This window comes from Cricetulus griseus, chromosome 3, assembly GCF_003668045.3.
Source record: "Cricetulus griseus strain 17A/GY chromosome 3, alternate assembly CriGri-PICRH-1.0, whole genome shotgun sequence".
Taxonomy (NCBI): Eukaryota; Metazoa; Chordata; class Mammalia; order Rodentia; family Cricetidae; genus Cricetulus; species Cricetulus griseus.
In genome coordinates, this window is record NC_048596.1 from 183,096,348 (window position 1) to 183,116,862 (window position 20,515).

At 40.4% G+C, this 20,515-nt stretch overlaps 1 protein-coding gene across 1 annotated transcript in view; it reads left to right on the plus strand.

Annotated features, from left to right (window-relative positions):
• The window catches only part of Tango6 (transport and golgi organization 6 homolog), a 173,700-nt gene that overhangs the window by 103,889 nt on the left and 49,296 nt on the right, over positions 1–20,515 (plus strand). The window lies entirely within an intron of this gene.

Genomic DNA, 20,515 nt, shown 5'->3' on the forward strand with positions numbered 1-20,515 from the left:
ATAATAAAACTGAAGGGAAGCATCTGGATCTAGGGGTACAGGGCTATAATCCCAGCTACTTAGGAAACTGAGGTACAGGATCACAGTTCAAGTCCTGCCTGGTTTACAGAATGAGTTCAAGAACAACCTGGGTGGCCAGGCAGTGGTGGCACACGCCTTTAATCCCCAGCACTCTGGAGGCAGAGACAGGCGGATCTCTGTGAGTTTGAGACCAGCCTGGTCTACAAGAGCTAGTTCCAGGACAGCCTCCAAAGCCACAGAGAAACCCTGTCTCAGACACCCCTCATACCCCCACCATACTCCCCAACCCCTAGCCCCTCATCCCCCTACCCTGGCCAAAAAAAAAAAAAGAACCTGGGAAACTTAGCAAGACCCTATCTCAAAAGTTAAAAGAGGGATAGGGGATGTAGCTCAGTGGTAGAGTGCTTGCCTAAGTTGTGTGATGGCTTGGGTTCAATCCCTGATATTGCAAAAATAGTTTAAAACAAAAGCATAAAGGGGACACTGGAGAGGTGGCTCAGACCAAATCAGGCAGCCAGGCCATTTCCTGGGGTAAGGGTAGATGGAAGTAAGGATAAAGGGTAGGCTGAGTGGGGAGAGGTCCCATTCCTCTTCACACGTGTTTGTGGTTAACCTTGTTTCCCAGGCAGCCCGGTCATTTCCAGGAAAATCCCATGAATTCAGCAGCACTGCTCTTTGCAGCTCACTCTTCTGAGTTTTCAGCCTCAAGCACAAGTCATAGCTTTTGTTTGCTTGTTTGGGTTTTTTGAGGCTCTCTCTATGTAGCCCTGGCTGCCTTGGAACTCACTGTGCAGACTAAGCTGGTCTCAAGCTCACAGAGATGCACCTGCATCTGCCTGCCAAATTTTGGGGTTAAAGGTATGCACCACTCCTGGCCAGTCACAGCTTTAACTGTCTCATTTACATCATAGGGCGGCATCCATAATCTGAAAAATTTGAAATCCCAAAGGGTCTAAAATCTGAACTTTTTAAGTACTTGTTATGATATCATAACTGGGAAATTCCATACCACAAAACTTTCTTTTATTCAAAAAACATTTTTTAAATAAAATGATTTTCGGATTGTGCATACAAATGGTACAAAAAATAGAAGTGAATTTTCATTTATACTTATGCATATTCAAATATTACAAAATTCAGAAAATTACCCGGTACCAATGTGCCGGGTGCATAGAGGAAATGACTTGATGTCTTTTAAAGGAAAATAGGGCTTATTCATTTGGCCCAAGCAGTATTCTGATTCCGATAACATTGTGAACGCCAGCGTGATGAAGCTTGACTGATGCACACCCCAGTTGCTTTGCCTGGGTCTTGCTCCTTCCCACCTTCATCAGTTTGTAGTAGCAGGAAAGGAGCTAGGTACAGTGTCATCTGCTCTTGGCCTCATCCCTAGCTCCTAGCTGTACAAGGTGATGGTGAAAAATCAACAATAGTTCATTCTCTGTTTTTTAAACTTGGGCTGGATGTGATGGTAGAGGCCGGCTGATCTCTGTTATGTTCAAGATCAGCATGGTCCACATATTAAGTTCCAGGCTAGTCAGGGCTACATAGTGAGACCCTTTCTCAAAAATCAAAAGCAGCTGGACGGTGGTGGTCCATACCTTTATTCCTAGGACATGGGAGGCAGAGGCATGAATGTGAGTTCATGTGAGTTCAAGACCAGCCTGGTCTACAGAGCGAGTTCCAGGACAGCCTCCAAAGCTACACAGAGAAAGCCTGTCTGGAACGTCCACCCCCACCTCAAAAAAAATCAAGAGCAAACAAAAACAAAAAAAAACCCAAGGTATTCTATATAATCAGCAATGTTTATAGTACACTGATGACAAGAGTGTAATTTTATGGCACTCCCTGTACTTACTTCTATTCAAATCAGAAATGCCCAATAACCCCCAAAGCTTCCTTTTGCCCTTTCTAGTTTGTGCCTGCCCCAGAAATAAGCAATGTTCTGAATTTTTTTATCATTTTCAGTTTACTTTGATTGTTCTTGAACCTCATTTTAATGTTGTTAAATCTGCCTGTTTCTAGTAGAGCCAGACATTTGTGAATTTAGGTTAAATCTGGAAGTGCAAATGTACTTTCTAAGCAGTGCTATGGACTGCATTTCCCTGTTGCTGTGATTAAGGGGCATACAGTTGTCAGGTCATCTTACTCCTAGTGATGCTGAGCCTGATTCTGGTCTTTCCAGTGGGGCCTATTTGTTATAAACCTGTTGACTGCTGTGGGTTAAGTAATCACAGATAACCTTACCTAGATACATTGTTTCATGGTGTCTATTTTGTTGTTGTTGTTCTTTGGTTTTTATTACTTTTATTTTTTGAGATTATAATTGCATCATTTCCCCCTTCCCTTTCTTCCCTTTAAACCCTTCCATATACCCATCTTTATTCTCTTTCAAATTCATGGTCTCTTTTTTCATTGTTATTGTATGTATGTGTATATGAATATAACCTAAACATAACCTTCTCAGTCTGTATGTTTTTTGTGTGTATGTTTTCAGGATGACCATTTGGTATTGGATAACCAATTGGTATGCTGTTCTCTGGCAAAGACTATTTCTTCAACTCTCAGCATTCCTGAGTTGCCTGTTCTTTGTGTAGGGTTGAGCCCTGTGGTCTTAACCCTGTCCAGTTTGCCATTGTTGTTCTTGCTCAGGTCATGTTTAGAAAGTCATGTTGGTGAGACTTTATGGGTATAACTTTTTTTTTTTAGGATAAATCCTGCTCCTCAAATGTTAGGATTATAGATGTATATCAGCACACATAGGATTTCATTTTTATTTTTTATTTATTTTTAAATTTTAATTAATTAATTAATTTTGTGGAGTTTTTTCCCCCAAGATAGGGTTTCTCTGTGTAGCCTTGGCTGTCCTGGAACTTACTCTGTAGACCAGGCTGGACTTGAACTCAGAGATCCACCTGCCTCTGTCTCCTGAGTGCTGGGATTAAAGGTGTTTGCCATCACTACATGACTAGGATTTCATTTTTAAAAGGATTTGAAGAGTAGAGGCATTAGATCCCCTGGCCCTGGAGTCACAGGTGGTTGTGAGCCACCTGATGTGGGTGCTGGGAATTGAACCCAAGTCCTCTGTAAGAGTAGTGTGTACTCTTAATTTCTGAGCCATCTCTCCAGCCCTATTTCATTTTGTAGAGTCTGTATATTTTAAGATTTTTTTTTCTTTTTTTTTTTTTTTGAGACAGGATTTCTCTGTAACTTTGGAGCCTGTCCTGGATCTCACTCTATAGACCAGGACTGGTCTCAAACTCACAGGGATCCACCTGTCTTTGCCTCCCGAGTGCTGGGACTAAAGGCATGTGTCACCACTGCTTGGCATATTTTAAGATCTTGAATTATTGGGCTGGAGAGATGGCTCAGAGGTTAAGAGCACTGGCTGCTCTTCCAGAGGTCCTGAGTTCAATTCCCAGCAACCACATGATGGCTCACAGCCATCTGTAATGAGATCTGGTGCCCTCTTCTGTCCTTCAGGGACACATGCAGACTGTATACATAATAAATAAATAAATAAATAAATCTTTTTAAAAAAAGATCTTGAATTATTAATGTTATTTTTTGTTTGCTTGCTTGCTTGGTGTAGGTAAATCTGTGTTTCCCTTTATGACTTCTTTTTTTTAAAGATTTATTTATTTTGTATACAGTGTTCTGTCTACATGTATGCCTTAAACCATGACTGTTTAAGTATGAATGTTTATATCTTTATCTCTTCCTTTTGATGTAGAGAACATTGTGGTAGGATTTTGGCTTAGTCTGTCTTTTTAAAGGAACTCTTCAATTTTTTTTTTTAACTTTTAGAAATGTAATCTTAACACATTGTTAAGTTACCAATCATCCCAAATGCTTTTTCAACCTTTTCCTCTTGTGTGGTCCAATGTTGATATTGACAGTAACCTGAAGGCTATTATGTACCATTGCATTAAAAAGAAACTAGAAAAATGTAAGACATTAAAGTGGGTGTGGCCATGCTGTCTGTAATCCTAGCACTGGGAATGCAGAGGTGGGGGATCTGGAGATCCAGGATGTCTTTCCTTCACTGTATAGTGAATTTGAGGCCCAGCCTTGAATTTATGAGACCCTGCCTCAAAAAATAATAACCAACTAGCTGCTGCATTACTTAAAGTCAGACTGCAACACTCATTCTGCAGATTGCTCACAGCTTTGTAAACTCCAGGGGCATCTTTGTATGAATGACATACCCCAAATTGTTCCTCAACCTAGGGGGTCTTTCTGGTACCCCAAGTAAAATAAATGACAACTTGTCTCACAACCTAAGTTTCATTTCCAGTTATTAGTAAGAGTTAATTACTCGTTCATAAAAAGTTATTCATCTCTGGGGGCTAGAGAAACAGTTTCCAAGGTAGAAGCCTGTACTGCTCTTCTTAAGGACCCGAGTTCAATTCCTCGGCAACTTACAATTACCTGTAAGTCCAGCATCAGGGAGATCTGAAGCCCCTGGCCTCCACAAACACCTGCACTTATGTACACACACACACACACACACACACACACACACACACACACACACACACGCACGCACACGGGGGGGGGGTTAAAAGTAAATCTTTTTAATAAAATATTCATTCCTTTCTACAAAGCATCTACAAATTCTCTTACATGTGAGAATTTCTTATATATCAGGTTTCATCTGTTTTCTGCCAATCACATTAACATCTTTTTCCTTTTGATATGGGTTGCTGAGGATCAAATCCATAGCCTTGTACAGGCAAGAGCCCTCCAACTAATTATTCCTCCAAATGTCGAAAGGATAGCTTTCTGCTGCCTGCTCTTAGAGCCTGTAGGCAACCCATGAAGAAACTGTATCTATGCTTTAGCCTTTTGTCTTCCTTCTACCTCTTTAATTGACCATAAGGTGAGCTACTAAATATTCCCTGTGTTTAGGGGATATTTCGGTTCATGACCTTTACAGACATTTATTTCTCATTTTAAGGATATGTGAAAATAAAGGTTGTTTTTTGTTGTTGTTATTTTCATTTGTTTGGTTGATTTTTTGGGTTTGATGCTAGGGATTGAACCCAGGACCTCACACCAACTAGGCACACACTCCACCACTGAGTTATACTCATCACCCCTGAAGTTGCTCTTTGTGGGTAGGGATGGTTTGAAGACAGGATTTCTCTGTGTAACAGCTTGCTGTCTTGGAACTCTGTAGACCACCTGAAGTTGCTTTTTATTTGTGGGGTTTTTGTTGTTGTTGTAGTTGTTTGTTCTTTTGTTTTCTGAGACAGGTTTTCCTTGTGTAGCCCTGGCTGTCCTGGAACTCTGTAGACTAGGCTGGCCTCAAACTCACACTGTACACCTGCCTCCGCTGGGATTAAAGGCATGCACCACCATTGCCTGGTTGCTTTTTATTCATCTGTGGTTCCTGTTTAAAGCTTTGGTCAGAAATCTTTGATGCAAAAACTATTAACAGCTCTGCCTATAGTGACCTCCAACCACTCTGAATTTGTGTCTAGTTTTTGTCAAGTTTGAAACCACAATTTCCACAGTATCTGTCCTTTCTAATAATGTTCAAAATTCTTTATCTTGAATATCTACCCCACCCAACCCATCTTGGGAATGAGGGCATTGTAGTTCAATTCAAAGACATTTGCTGAGGTGAGTATGGAGGGTTGTACCTGTCCTTAGAACTGAGAACCCTATGGCAGGGGGTCAGGAGTTCAAAGCCACCCTGGGCCACATAGCTAGATCTTGGGATGGGGACAAGCAGGGAGAGAGACAGAAACAGATAGACATGTAAACTCTAACATTTATTAAGTAGCCACTTAATGGGGGATCTGTAGGCTGCTAGAGATGGTAAAATGTGGAAGAGAGCTGCCCAGGTGAACATTGTGGGGATGCAGAAGAAACTGTTTCTTCTTGAGATGTAGTTGAATGTGGCAGTGTGCACCAGGAACAATTTTGTTATTGTTGCTTTTCTTTTTTCTTGTTTTGTTCTTCTTTTTTTTGGGGGGGGGGTTCGAGACAGGGTTTCTCTGTGTTGCTTTGGAGCCTATCCTGGCACTTGCTCTGGAGACCAGGCTGGCCTCAAAATCACAGAGATCCGCCTGCCTCTGCCTCTGCCTCCCGAGTGCTGGGATTAAAGGTGTGTTTTGTTCTTAGCACAGGATAGCTAGTCAGTCTGGGAAAAATAACTTCAGTATGGTAGTCAGGGAGTTTGCACCTCATAGCAGAGGTGTGAGGTGGAAATGTGGGAGGAAGTGTGAATAATAGGGACCAGCCTTAGCATTTACAGATTTCAGCTGCAATAAACCACAGTTCAAGAGCAGAATTCATTTGGTTTTGTTTTTATGTTTTTGTTCTTTTGCCCCCCTCCCTTTTGAGACAGGATCTCAAAACCTTGTAACCCAAGTTGGCCTGAAGCTTACTATGTAGCCAAGGCTGGCTTTGAACCCCCTTATCCTCCTGCCTCACCTCCCAAGTACTCAACACACTTGGCTTTGGAATTCATGTTTTGGGGGGTTGAGGAGATGGTTCAGTGTCTAGGAGTTCTTGCCACACAAGTTTGAGGACCTAAGTTTCTTTCCCAGAAGCCATGTAACATCAGATGTGATGGTGTGTCTGTGATACTGGTACTTCTACAGCAAGATGGGAGTGGACACAGGTGCATCACTAGAAGCTCACAGGCCAGCAGCCTGCCTTGCTCAGTGGTAAATAAGACATCCTCTCTCCAACCTAAGGTTGTCCTGTGGCCTCAACACAGGTATCATGACATACATGTCCCCCACACATATACATGCACAGACACACAAACACACACAGACACATAAGAAACATACATACAGCAACAAATAGACACATATGTGTACACACACACACACACACACACACACACACACACACACACACACACAGATCCTGCCAAGTGTGATCTGATCATCATGGGTGTGACTCAGCTCCATACGTGTTTATACTAATATAATTAGGGAACGTTAATGTGGTCAGAGCTAAAGGCTGAAGCCTAGACTAATATGTATAAATAGACATTTTCCATCACCTAATTTACATAGTAATACATGGTCAGATTATTTTGAAAATATTTGAAAGTATGAAAAAGAAAACTCTCATTCATTGTTTGGCAGCTAGAAGTAAATTTAAAATTCTACTTTCCTAATAGATGCTAAGGACTAGACCTAGAACTTCTTTCTTGCATGGTTTATACCTGAGCTACGGTGCCAGCCTTCAGGTTAGGTTTTAATGATTTCTTTTCTCAGAATTATGTTTATATGTATATTCCTGTTTTCATCTACTTTTCATGAGTACTTTTCTTTTTTATTTATTTATTTTAATTTTATTTATTTATTTAGAGTGTGTGTGTGTGTGTGTGTGTGTGTGTGTGTGACAGGACAACATGCAGTACTCTGTCTCTTCTTTGAGCATGTAGGTCCCAGGGTTGTCAGGCTTAGCAGCAAATACCTCTACCTTCTGAGACTTCGTGACAGCCTATTTTCTTCCTTCTTCCTTCCTGGCTTGTTTTCTCTTTATTTTGATTTTTAATGGGGTTTTGCAGTGTTGCCCAGGCTAGCCTTGAACACTTAAGCTCAAGCTATCCATTTCTCAGGTTACAAATGTGTACTCCCATGGCCAGCTCATGAGTGCCTTTCTATATCATTCAATACCTTCCTGAAAATACAGTGATTAACAGTTGTATTATAATCAATAACCTGAATGAACTACGATTTTATTTAGTTATCTTTTAGAGAGGAATTCTCTAATTAGGCCATTGCTGCTGATTAGGAGAATGCTGCTGATTTTTCTATTCTCGCCCTTTGGTGAACCTTTGGTTCCTTTTGCAGAATTAGCTCCTAGGGGAGAAATGATTGGGTTAGAGTACATGTGTGCTTTTATGACTTTCTCTCTCTCTTTCTCTCTCTCTCTTCCTCTCTCTCTCTCTCTCTTTCTCTCAAGAATCTTCATTTTTAGGGCAAGATTTTCTTTCAGAAATGTGCATCTTGATAGCAATAAATGAGACTGCCATTGCCTCCCAGAGAGAAACTTTTCCATGCCTTCACACTAAACTTCCACACCCAGCATTTGTCTCCAGCTCAGTGTGCCTTTGCTCCACAGTGAACTAGGGAACATGGGAGAGACAGGGATGGCTCATGAATGTGTGACTCAGTGAGAGCCTCTTGCCCTAGCAGCCACAGTCTGGTAGTGTTGTCATGAAGCAGAAAAAACAGCACTTCTTAATTATTTTTGGGTTGAATGTAGTCTTCTAATGAGCAAGCTCAGACAAGTTCCTGTTTAAAGTGTCAGATACTTCTGAAGAGGAGAATGAAATGGAAGGCCACAGTCATGCTGCTCCATCTGGAGTTTGCCTGTAGGACAGATCAGGAATCCAGATTTGAATGAGGACAGGGAAGAGGAGTCAATCACAGATCTTTGTTGACATATACCATGGCAGGTGGAATTACCCAGAATCCTGGGGCAAAACAGTGTCTTCTCTCAAGATACTCTGTATTCCAGAAAAAGGGTGGGTCTGAGCTTCAGGGTGTATTTCTAACTGTTGAAACTTGCAAAACTCCCTGTCAACCCTTTTCCATGTTGCAGGCTTGGATTTTATGTTTGGGGCTAGCAATCACTTTGCCCCTCAAAGTTCATTCAACTGATGAGCAACCTGGGATCCATGTCTATACCAGCCCATCCTGTTCCAGGATAAAGCCCATAATCTGGTTTTAGAAAACCTATAATCTGTCCAGAGACTAGAGTATTCAGTTTCAGATCCTGCTCTGACTACCCATCTTCTTCCAGCTAATTATAGAAAACAAAGGAAAATTGAACATAGTCAACCTTCATATTCACGTGTTCAGTTTCTGTTAATTCAACCAACCATAGATCAAAAATACATTTTTAAAACATTGTGTGCACTAAATATATTTACAAACTTTTTCTTTTTAAAAATAGTTTATTTAAATTTTATTTTATGTGCACTGGTGTAAGGTTATCGGATCTCCTGGAACTGGAATTATAGACAGTTGTGAGCTGCCGTGCATTCTTTAACCTAACTAGCCTTCTGCTTTATCTGACACCTGCATTCTCCACTTGCCTTCAAGGACTCATGCACAGGGACATTCCATGGTTTGGTTTCAGGCAAATGGCCTCAACTGGCCTCTCCCTGCCTGCCAAGCTTCCCGCTTGGCAACCCTATAAGGCCTCTATGAAAAATAAAAATTTGCAGCTTGATCAGAAACCTGTCTTGCTATCTGTTTCTTTGTTCCCCCTGACTCTCTGATTTCAGGTTCTTTGGTGACTGCAGCACATCAGGGTGTGAGCTCAAGTGGTGCCCCGCTGGCCAGGGCAGTACCCCATCCCATAACAGCTAACAACTTTCTGTAACTCCAGGTTCCAGTTGATACATCTGACATTCTTTTGTGGCCTCAGTGGACACTACATGCAAATGATACACAGATGTATGTGGAGGCAAACCACCCATACACAGTAAATAAAAATAAATAAAATATAAAAATTATTTAAAAAGAGAAATAAAAGATGGACATGTGACACACAGCTTTAATCCTAGTACTTGAGAGGCAGAGGCAGGTAGATCTCTTGAGTTACAGGCCAGACAGAGCTACATGGGAAGACCCTGTCTCAAAAGGGGAGACCCAGTCTCAAAAAGAGAAAGGAAGGAAGGAAGGAAGAAAGGAAAGCTACAGTTTGACCTACTGATGTGGCCCAGTGGGGAAGTACTTACTTAGCATGTGGGAAGCCTTGAGTTTTATTCTTAGTACAAAACAAACAAACACTCCATCTTTAATTTATTTTAATATTAAGTGACCTGTATGACTAGTCAAAAGATGGTGAAGTAAATCACCTTTGGAAGTTTGTTGTGTTAGGCTGGTGAGAGGGCTCAATGCTTGCCTCCAAGTCTGAGGATCTACATGGTAGATGTATGACTGTCACATATGTGCTGGGCATACACATGTATGGGTGCGCGTGCGCGAGCGCGTGCACGCGCACGTGTGCGCGCGCGCACAAACACACACACACACACACACACACACACACACACACACACACACACACACACACACTTAAGTTTAATTTTAAATAATGTTAAGGAGTTCATTGTTGTTTATGCTGTTTGTTTCTGCAATGCTGTGTTCATTGAGCTTAAGGCCCTGTGTATTCTAAGCAAGTGCTCTCTGCTCAGGTCCATCCTCAGCCCTAAGGAATCTTATTCAGCAGAGTCACTTTAAAGTTGCAGTATCATTTTACACACACACACACACACACACACACACACACACACACACACACACACACACACACACTAAGTTTAATTTTAAATAATGTTAAGGAGTTCATTGTTGTTTATGCTGTTTGTTTCTGCAATGCTGTGTTCATTGAGCTTAAGGCCCTGTGTATTCTAAGCAAGTGCTCTCTGCTCAGGTCCATCCTCAGCCCTAAGGAATCTTATTCAGCAGAGTCACTTTAAAGTTGCAGTATCATTTTACACACACACACACACACACACACACACACACACACACACACACACACACACTTAAGTTTAATTTTAAATAATGTTAAGGAGTTCATTGTTGTTTATGCTGTTTGTTTCTGCAATGCTGTGTTCATTGAGCTTAAGGCCCTGTGTATTCTAAGCAAGTGCTCTCTGCTCAGGTCCATCCTCAGCCCTAAGGAATCTTATTCAGCAGAGTCACTTTAAAGTTGCAGTATCATTTTACACACACACACACACACACACACACACACACACACACACAAGTTTAATTTTAAATAATGTTAAGGAGTTCATTGTTGTTTATGCTGTTTGTTTCTGCAATGCTGTGTTCATTGAGCTTAAGGCCCTGTGTATTCTAAGCAAGTGCTCTCTGCTCAGGTCCATCCTCAGCCCTAAGGAATCTTATTCAGCAGAGTCACTTTAAAGTTGCAGTATCATTTTACACACACACACACACACACACACTTAAGTTTAATTTTAAATAATGTTAAGGAGTTCATTGTTGTTTATGCTGTTTGTTTCTGCAATGCTGTGTTCATTGAGCTTAAGGCCCTGTGTATTCTAAGCAAGTGCTCTCTGCTCAGGTCCATCCTCAGCCCTAAGGAATCTTATTCAGCAGAGTCACTTTAAAGTTGCAGTATCATTTTACACACACACACACACACACACACTTAAGTTTAATTTTAAATAATGTTAAGGAGTTCATTGTTGTTTATGCTGTTTGTTTCTGCAATGCTGTGTTCATTGAGCTTAAGGCCCTGTGTATTCTAAGCAAGTGCTCTCTGCTCAGGTCCATCCTCAGCCCTAAGGAATCTTATTCAGCAGAGTCACTTTAAAGTTGCAGTATCATTTTACACACACACACACACACACACACACACACACACACACACACACACACACACACACACTCTCTCTCTCATGGTAGTCTAATCAGGTAGTTTCCTGGCTCCTGTGTCCAGTTAACCTTATACTTTTTTTGTTTTTTTAAATAAAGACAGTTTTGCTAATATAGCCTAGATTGGCAATAAACTTATAATCCTCTTGTCTTGGCTTGCTGAGTGGTGGATTTGTGGATATTACAGTCATACCTGGCACTGAGTTTTGGATTTGATTGTTTTTTTTCTTAAATTATTAATATCTAGTAAGATTGATCATGAATTTTCAAACTTTGCTTCTATTAACTGATTGATTTCCTAATGCTAAGCCATTGTGTTCCTTGATAAATTCTACTTAGTCTAGTATAATACTAGTTTGTTTGATCATATTTTGTTGAGTATTTGTGCCTTTTTTGTGAAAGGACCATGGGGTATAGGCTCAGATTTTTTTTTTTCTTTTAGTATGATTTCCTTATATTATTGTTTTGGGTTTGTTTTAGGGCAATTGCATCTTCAAAATATTTAGGAATTGGTTTCTGTTCTATTTCTTTAAAAAGATTTTGAACAAAGTTCATTGCTTATCTCCCCCCCCCCCCCCCCCCCCGCTTATTTTTCCCCAAGACAGGGTTTCTCTGTGTATCCCTGGCTGTTGTGGAACTTTATCTGTAGACCAGGCTAGCCTCGAATTCAGAGATCTGCTTGCCTCTGCCACCCAAGTGCTGGGATTAATTATAAAAATAAACTGCCCAGCTGTTTATTTCTAAATACTTCATAGAATTTACATTTGGTAATCCTCAGTGTGAGAGAGTTTTTGTTGGTGATTATTTTTTGTTTGTTCGTTGAGACAGGTTATCACTCTGAAGCATAGGCTGGTCTAAAATTCACTATGTACCTACCCCATGCTGGCAATCCTTCTGCCTCAGCCTCCCAAATTCTGGGATTACAGGTGTAAACCACGATGCCCAGCTATAAGTTTTTAAATTTCTTTTGAAGACATAAGACTACTCAGATTTTCTTTTAAGTCAGTTGTACTGATTAATGACTTTAAAGGAATTTATCTATTATCTGAATTATTGCATTTACCATAAAATCAATCTAGTATTCTTCCATCATTTTGATGTTTATAGGCTTTGTTGTGGTCTCCCTTGCTTCATTCTCAATGTTGATAATGGGAATATTCTCTTTCTCTCTTTCAACATGGCCCTTCTAGCTAGATGTGCACACTCCTTTTTAGAGAGCCAGCTTTCCAGTTTCATTGATATCTCCAATTGTTTTTTTTTTTTGTCTTTCTGTTTCATTGGTTTCTATCTTTTATCTCTATTTCATTTCATATTTATCATCTATTATTGCAAAACAAACCTGGAAACACGGACAATTAAAAGGAACAAATATTATGTCCCAGTTTCTGTAGAGTAGGAGTCTAGGCAGGGCTTAACTGAGTGCCTCTTCTAAGTCTGTGGTCAAGGAAGTTGAGCTGTAGAGCCATCTGAAGAATTAGCTGAAGACAGAAACACTTTCAGTTTGATTCATTTTGTTGATAGTATTTGGTTTTCAGGCTGTTGGGCCAAAGACCTCAGCTTTGTTTTATCATCCTTTCTCATTTTATATTTAGTGTATTGTGTTCTGTTATGTGTGTGTGTTGGGCGTCTGTCTGTATGATGCTGGTTGTATGCTTGTGATGTGCAGTTGTTAGTGTGGGTATGTACACATGTGCATGCAGGTACACCCACACATACATGTGGAGACTAGAGGTAGGTGTTGGGTGATTTCTTCACCTTTAAAAAAAAAAACATGGTCTTACGTAGCCCAAGCTGGCCTTGAACTTAGTATATATCTGAGACTGCCTTATTATTCTTTTAAAAAATACTTATTTTTATTTTAATTATGTGTATATGTATGTGGGATATGTGCCCTGTAAGTGCAGATGCCCTCAGAGGCTGGAAGAAGACATCAGATCTGCTGGAGTTACAAGCAGTTGTGAGAGCACCAACATGCGTTTTGGGAACTGAACTCAGGTCTTCTGCAAGAGCAATATATGCTTTCAATTGCTGAGCTATCTCTCCAGCTCCTATTTTATTATTCTTAATGTCCACTCTTGGCTTACTATAGCCAATAATATTGGGGATATATGGGTAGATGGAGACAGTGGGGCCAGACTAGATCTTGAAAGTTGGGCAGAATAATTTGGACTTGATTTGATGTGCATTTGGGAAACAACATGATGAAAGAGATTTAGGTGTGGATGTGAGAGAAACGGAAGATGGATGAGAAAAGGAGAGCTTGGAATCAGAGAAATAGCTAGGAGGTTGTTATGGTGCTATTCCTTGGCACAAAGAGTTTAGGATTTGACTAGAGGTATGTGTTGAAAATGATTTTTAAAAAATAACTATTCTAGAACTTCAGAGAAAGAGCTGAGAGATGGCCATCTTTTTGTTTAATGGATATAGAGTTATCCATCTAACAACAGTTGTTCTCAGAGGATGTTGAAAAACTCAAATGAACTTGGCATGGTGGCTCACACCTTTAATCCCAGTACTCAGGAGGCAGAGGCAGACAGATCTTTGAGTTCAAGGCCAGCCTGATCTACAAAGCAAGCTCCAGGACAGCTAGGACTGTTACACAGAGAAACCCTGTCTAAAACAAAAACAAAAAACAAAAAAAGAAAGGGCTGGTGGAGAGAAAGATTCAAATGAAATGATATATATGAAACCACTACAAATACATGAATGTCATTACAGAGATGTATTTACTCCTATATTATTAACTCCCATAGTGAGACTTTCAGATACTTAAGTAGAGAGGTCAGACCATCTACTGTGGCAGCCATTGGGTATATAAATAAGAATTTGATGTATATGGAACTGAACATTGGGCTTCATTTTGCCTTTATTGGGGGTATGCATGGTGACCCACGTGCCATGTTCCTTTGAGTTTCTTTCTTGGTTCTTAACATTAAGTGGTGTAGACAAGTTACATAATCTCTCTGTTCCTTATCTGTAAAGTAGGAATAGTTACAGCAACTACCTGACTGGGCAGTTATAAAATTAAACCAGATTATACATGTAAAGTGATTAGAACCAGTACCTTTCATGGTCAAAGTAGATAACTATGGCTTGTTGTCTTATTTTTGTGTGAGTGCATCACATTTCCTCATTTTTCCAGTAAGCAGCCCTCAGTCACTGTGAATTGTCCAGTTCCAAGGAAAAAGCCAAACTAGAGTGTGTATTCCATGTCAGCTGCTGGGCTAATCATTTCAAATGTGCATATTCACTTAACTCTTGAAATGATGTACAGTTGATTTTGATTACTAGTCCTAAAATTACCATTTTTAGAGGAAAGGTAACAGGTTCCAAGAATTAGTGGCTTCCCAAGAACCAAACTGAATCGCTCAGATTCAATTAGAAAGATCCTGCCCTTAACAAAAACTGACATAAAACAATGTTTATTTGGTTGGTTTTGTTTAGTTTTGTTCTTGGGACAGGATCTCACTTGGTATCCCTGGCTGTTCTGGAACTCAATATGTGGACCAGACTGGCCTTGACCTCACAGAGCTCACATGCCTGTTCTTCCCAAAATACAAAGCCACTAAGCCTGACTTTTGTTCATTTTTTGCTTGTTTTGCTTTTTTGTTGTTGTTTTGGTTTGGTTTTGATTTTGATTTTGGTTTTTCAAGATAGGGTTTCTCTGAGTAACAGCCCTGGCTGTCCTGGAACTCACTATGTAGACTAGGCTGACCTCAAAGTCATTGAAATGCACTTGCCTCTGCCTCCCAAGTGCTGGGACTAAAGACATGTGCCACTACTTTCCGGCTTAATTTTTTTTTTAATTATACTATAAAATTAGAAAATCAACTGCCTGATAATGGCATAAAGTTTTAGGGATAACTTGTACATTGGTGACTACAGTAGCAACAAGGGATTTGTTTCTATGACAAGAAAGAGATGAGGCTATGTGTGTGGGAATGGTAGGGTTCCACAAACTGTGGCCCTTGAGCCAACTCTAGGTCATTGGCCACTTTTATGTATCTTACGAGTTGCAAATGAATTTCTTATTTTTAAATAGTTGAGGACGGAGTGGTGAAAGAACAATCTTTTGTGTCATACTTTCATAATTATGTTCAATGCAGATTGTAGTGTCCACAAATAAAGTTCCATCAAAACAGTCTCATTCATTTGCATTCATTTTCTGTGGCTGCAAAGCTGAATAGTAGCAAGTGAAAGTGAACCAAGTCAGAAGCATTCACAGAAAAGGCCTGCTGACCCTTAGGAAACCATTGCCCAAGTTCACAGTGTGTTTCTTTGGCAGCCCTTCACTGTTTGCTTTTCAACAGTTACTCATCTTTCTAAATTATTTCTATGTTAAGTTTTAGTTTGTTTTTCCCATATAAAGGTTTATATCCCACATTCAGAAGCAGAACCCTTACCGTTTATAATTTGATCTCTTTAGAGAGAGGTTGAGTAGGAATTGCAATTCTTTTCTTGAAATGACCAGGTGCATGAGTCACTGGTTGGAAGGTACCCGATGCCTTTGGCAAGGCATCCTTTCTGTAAAGTTAACAAACTAGTTGTACTTGCATGTTTCAGCATTTTATTCTGTTATTTTTATTTTTGGTGTTCTCATACTTGTTTTTTCCAGCTCATTCCTGTATTCCAATTTAGACTCTGCTTCATTGTACATGTGAGAGAATGTGGAACAGTTAAGCATCCAGTTCACTCTTCTCTTTGCAATTTTGCCTTAGACTTTGCATGTATTTTGATTTTTAAAATTGCAAAAGACTAAGCCTAAGATCTGATTAAAAGACATTATTCCTCTAGGGAGGAAATACTATTTTTTAATAGAACTTCATGTAGTAAGAATTGATTTCTCAGTACTTAAAGATCTCTGTTGACTTTATTATGTGGATGGATGGATGGCTTGCATATGTATGTGCCTGCAGAGGCCAAAATAGGGCGTCAGATCCCTGGAGCTGTAGTTACAGACCATTGTGAGCCACAGTGTGGACACTGAGAATGGAACTGGGTCCTCTGGAAGAGCAGCCAGTGCTCTTGACTGCTGAGCCACCTTTCCAGTCCCTCTGTTAATAATTTAAACATGCTGGGCAGTGGTGACGCACACCTTTAATCCCAGCACTCAGGAGTCAGAGGCAGCCAGATTTCTGTGAGTTTGAGGTCAGCCTGTCTACAGAGTAAGTTCCAGAACAGGCTCCAAAGCTACACAGAGAAACCCTGTCAAAAAAAAAAAAAAAAAATTTAAACATAAAATTATAGTGTTGGGCCACAGACTTTCTAATTTGTACTTGTCAATATGATAAACCTGGGGCTGGGGTTCAGTTGTAAAATGCTTCCTGCACAAACATGAGGATCTGAGTTTGGAAGCCCTGGTGCTTATGTAAAAGTCAGGTAAGGCACATAGTCGTAAACCCAGCACTGGAGGGGCATGTGCAAAGACAGATCTCAGGAGCTTGTCAGCTTGGTGAACTCCAGGTCCACTGAGAGACACTATCTCAGAAACTCAAATGAGAGCAATAGAAGAGACACTTGACATCAACCTGGGGTCTCCACACATGCACTCTCAGGTGAGTGCACTTATACATACACACACACAACACAGACACACTGTTAAGCTAACTGGCTCTTGAACATGCTTGAACGAGTTTGAACATTTATGTAGCAAATTAAATTCATTAAATCATCTGAATAGTTTTAATACTTTCATCATCACAGAATGCAAAAAATCTTCATTCAAGTCTAGATTTTTTTATCCTCTTTCATCTTTTTAAAAGACTTTTCCTTCTTGTGATCACTTTTCTGGATTTTAAATTTTATCCTTGAAGAAAGTTTGAGTCTGTTACAGCTTGGGGGCCTTTTCAGGAGAACAGATGGCTCTGTTTGTCTTGTCAGTACAGTTTTCTCATTGCAAAGTTTCCATACATGGTAACTGTGCAGATTGAAGCCCATCTTGGGGGTCAGTGAGCTGTTGAAGTGGAGTTAATACATAACTACAGCATTCTGGGCCCCTCCTGTTGAAACCTACATGACTATAGCCCGTTGGGTTGCCAAGAACCCACTGATACAAAGAATTTCCTGTACATTGTTTGTCTCTGTCAAGAAGATATTCATCTTTTGTCTTATTTGCACATTACTGCTCTCTGAAGAGATGGAAAGAAAACATTCTTTTACAAGCTGAAGTATGAGTTAGGGCCTCAGTCACTCCCTCGGCACCTCTTGTTCTCTTCCTCCTCCTGTCTCCCATTTAAAAGTTTTCTGTACAAATCCTTATGTAGATCTGACCATCACTAGAAAGTAATCAGTTTTCAAAAGTTGTTCCACCTTCAAATCTTTCTCATTCTTCCATAGCTTATAAAAATCAGGTGGAGGTATATTAAGATTTACTGGGCTGAGGACTATATACAGCTCAGTAGGTAGAGTGCTTGCATAGTATACATGACCCCCTGGGTTCCATTCCCAGCACTATAGAAACTGGTTTGATGGTGCATGTCTGTGATCCCAGCACTCTGGAGGTGGAAGCAGGACTATTGGAAGTTCAAGGCTATACTGAGCTAGCTAGAGATTTTTGAGACTCTGTCTCAAAACGAATAAATAAATAAAAACATTTGAAGCATTTATTAATGTGTAGATGGCAGTTTCCTATTGTATTATCATAAGATTATTTTGCATTTTTAATTAGTGGGCTGCCTAATCCAAGGGAATGGAGTTTGAATGGTTAACTAGAATCTGAAGCAGAGCAGTTAGTAATGAACTATTTTCCAGTCCATTGCCTTAACCACTCAGTCACCTCATTAGTAGAAATATTTGGAAGGGAACTAGAGAGAGGGCTCAGCAATTAAAAGTGTGTACTACTCTACCAGAGGTCCTGAGTTCCCAGTACCCATGTCAGGCAGCTCACATCCACTTGTGAGACTTTGACTCCATAGGCAACTGCTTACACATGCACAGACATGTTTGTATACACATAATTAAAATAAAATTTTAAGGAAATACTTGAAGGTAAGGAGTTTTCTCAGTGTCTTTGAAACATTTTTTTTATTTTTTAAATAGTTTTTTAAATGAGTTTATTCACATATTATGTATACAGATTTCTGTCTGAATGTATCCCTGAACACCAGAAGAGGGTGCTAGATCTTATTTCAGATGTTTGGGGGCCATCATGTGGTTGCTGGGAATTGAACTTAGGACCTCTCCAAGACCAGCTAGTGTTCTTTTTCATTTTTCAAATAGACTTGTTTTTTAACTTTAATTGTCCATTTTTTATTTATTTGAATTTTAGGTACATTTGGTGTTTTGCTTCCATACATGACTGTGCAAGGGTGTCAGATACCCTGGAACAGGAGTTATAGACAGTGAGCTGCCATGTGGGTGCTGGGAATTGAACCAGAGTCCTCTGGAAGAGCAATCAGTGCTCTTAACTGCTGAGCCATCTCTCCAGCCCCAGCTAGTGTTCTTAACCACTGGGCCATCTCTCCAGCCCCTTTAAAACATTCTTGATACATTACTGGTACCAACAGCAGTCCTAGGTCTGGGCTGCATTGCCCCTACCTATTTTAACTTCTACATGTTTAATGCCTTGCCCCACGGGGATCTTGCCGTGGTCTCACTGAAGCCTGACAAAGTATGCATATGATTTGCATCTATAATCCTTTTTCTATGATAGTTCACCGTGATGAAGCTCTAAGATGCAGTGAGACAAAGTCAGGAAAGAGCCTGCAACCCTTACTGTGATTCAGGGTCACCTCTTGATTGTATTACCTTACAAAAGAGGATGACAGGATGAATGGAAAAGTAGCGGATCAGCAGCCATAGGGAGGAGAGTGGGTCCTGACACATAGACATCAGTGGGGGGAGTCCAACCAGGGACTGCCCGGTGACTACTGTGACCTGCCTGCCTGACAAGCCCTGTCAAGACAGAGCATGGCTTTAGCAGTCATGGTGCCCTCCCTGCACATCAATACATGGCTTCACCAGCTTTCAGAAGGCCGTTTACCAGTACTCTCCTCTGGTTAGGTAATCAGAAGTGTTTAGTCTTGAAACTAAGAAAGAAGGGAGCAGGTATTTAATACTTTTGAAAATAAGAGCTGGGGAAATTTTTGTTCTCTTCAGCCTAGAATAAGTAGGATCCCAGCCCTTCCTCTAGACTGTTGAGTGGAAATTCTGTGTCTGACCATGAACTAAAGGCCCTTGCTCCCATTGTGCCCTGTTGTTTATGTTCTGTTTTCGATTTGAGCACTGCTTCTCTCCTGCCCATGCCTTATAAAGCTAAACAAAGAAATATGAAGATTATAAGGACCTTGAAATGTCAGAGATATGGAGTACTCAGTTGGCCACATTCGTGCCCTTTGTTTTAGAGCGGAAGTTCCTGCTGTTCTTAATGGGGAGCCAAGTAAATGTCCATGTGGCGGAGAAAGAGCCCTCTGCCTGGGAACTGAAGTCTGCTTTTAAGAATGCCTTTCCATAGCTGGTGACCTGGGAGCAACCTCTTTTCGAGTTTACTTTTGTCATTTATGACACAAGGCTGTGATAATTTTTTTCCACCTACCTCAAAATTATAGTTGTTTAAACAGGTGATGGGCACACTGGTCTCTTGCAGCTGAAGTGGTTTCCATGCACACAGCATTGTTTCACTTGGGTCTGGCCCTCACTGCACCTATGAGCTCAACACGATCCACATATTTATCAGCAGCTGTGTGAAAGAAAAGGAAAGAAATGAAATCGGAAAAGAAGTGATTTCTCTTGAGCCACGGAACATTCAAAGCCAAAAAGTGACTGTTAATAGATCAGAATTCACCCATGTTTTTTTTTTTTTTTTAAGATGAATTCCGTCGAAAGTTAATTGCATTTAAATTGTTTAATTTTCTAAATGGCTTTTAAAGAGGAAATCCTGCCTGTTAGATATGCCATGTTGGACTGCTTTTCTCATGACCTTGACAGAATTACAATCTGTTGACTCTGGGATGCATGGCAACAAGTCAATTTATGGTAGCATGGACAGAAGCAGCAGGTGACAGATCAGATCTTATCACATCTCCTGTTGGCTGCTTTTGGGTCAGCAGGAGTATTCTGAGATATCACGTGGTCCAGCAGGCGTCACCAGGCCTGGGGAT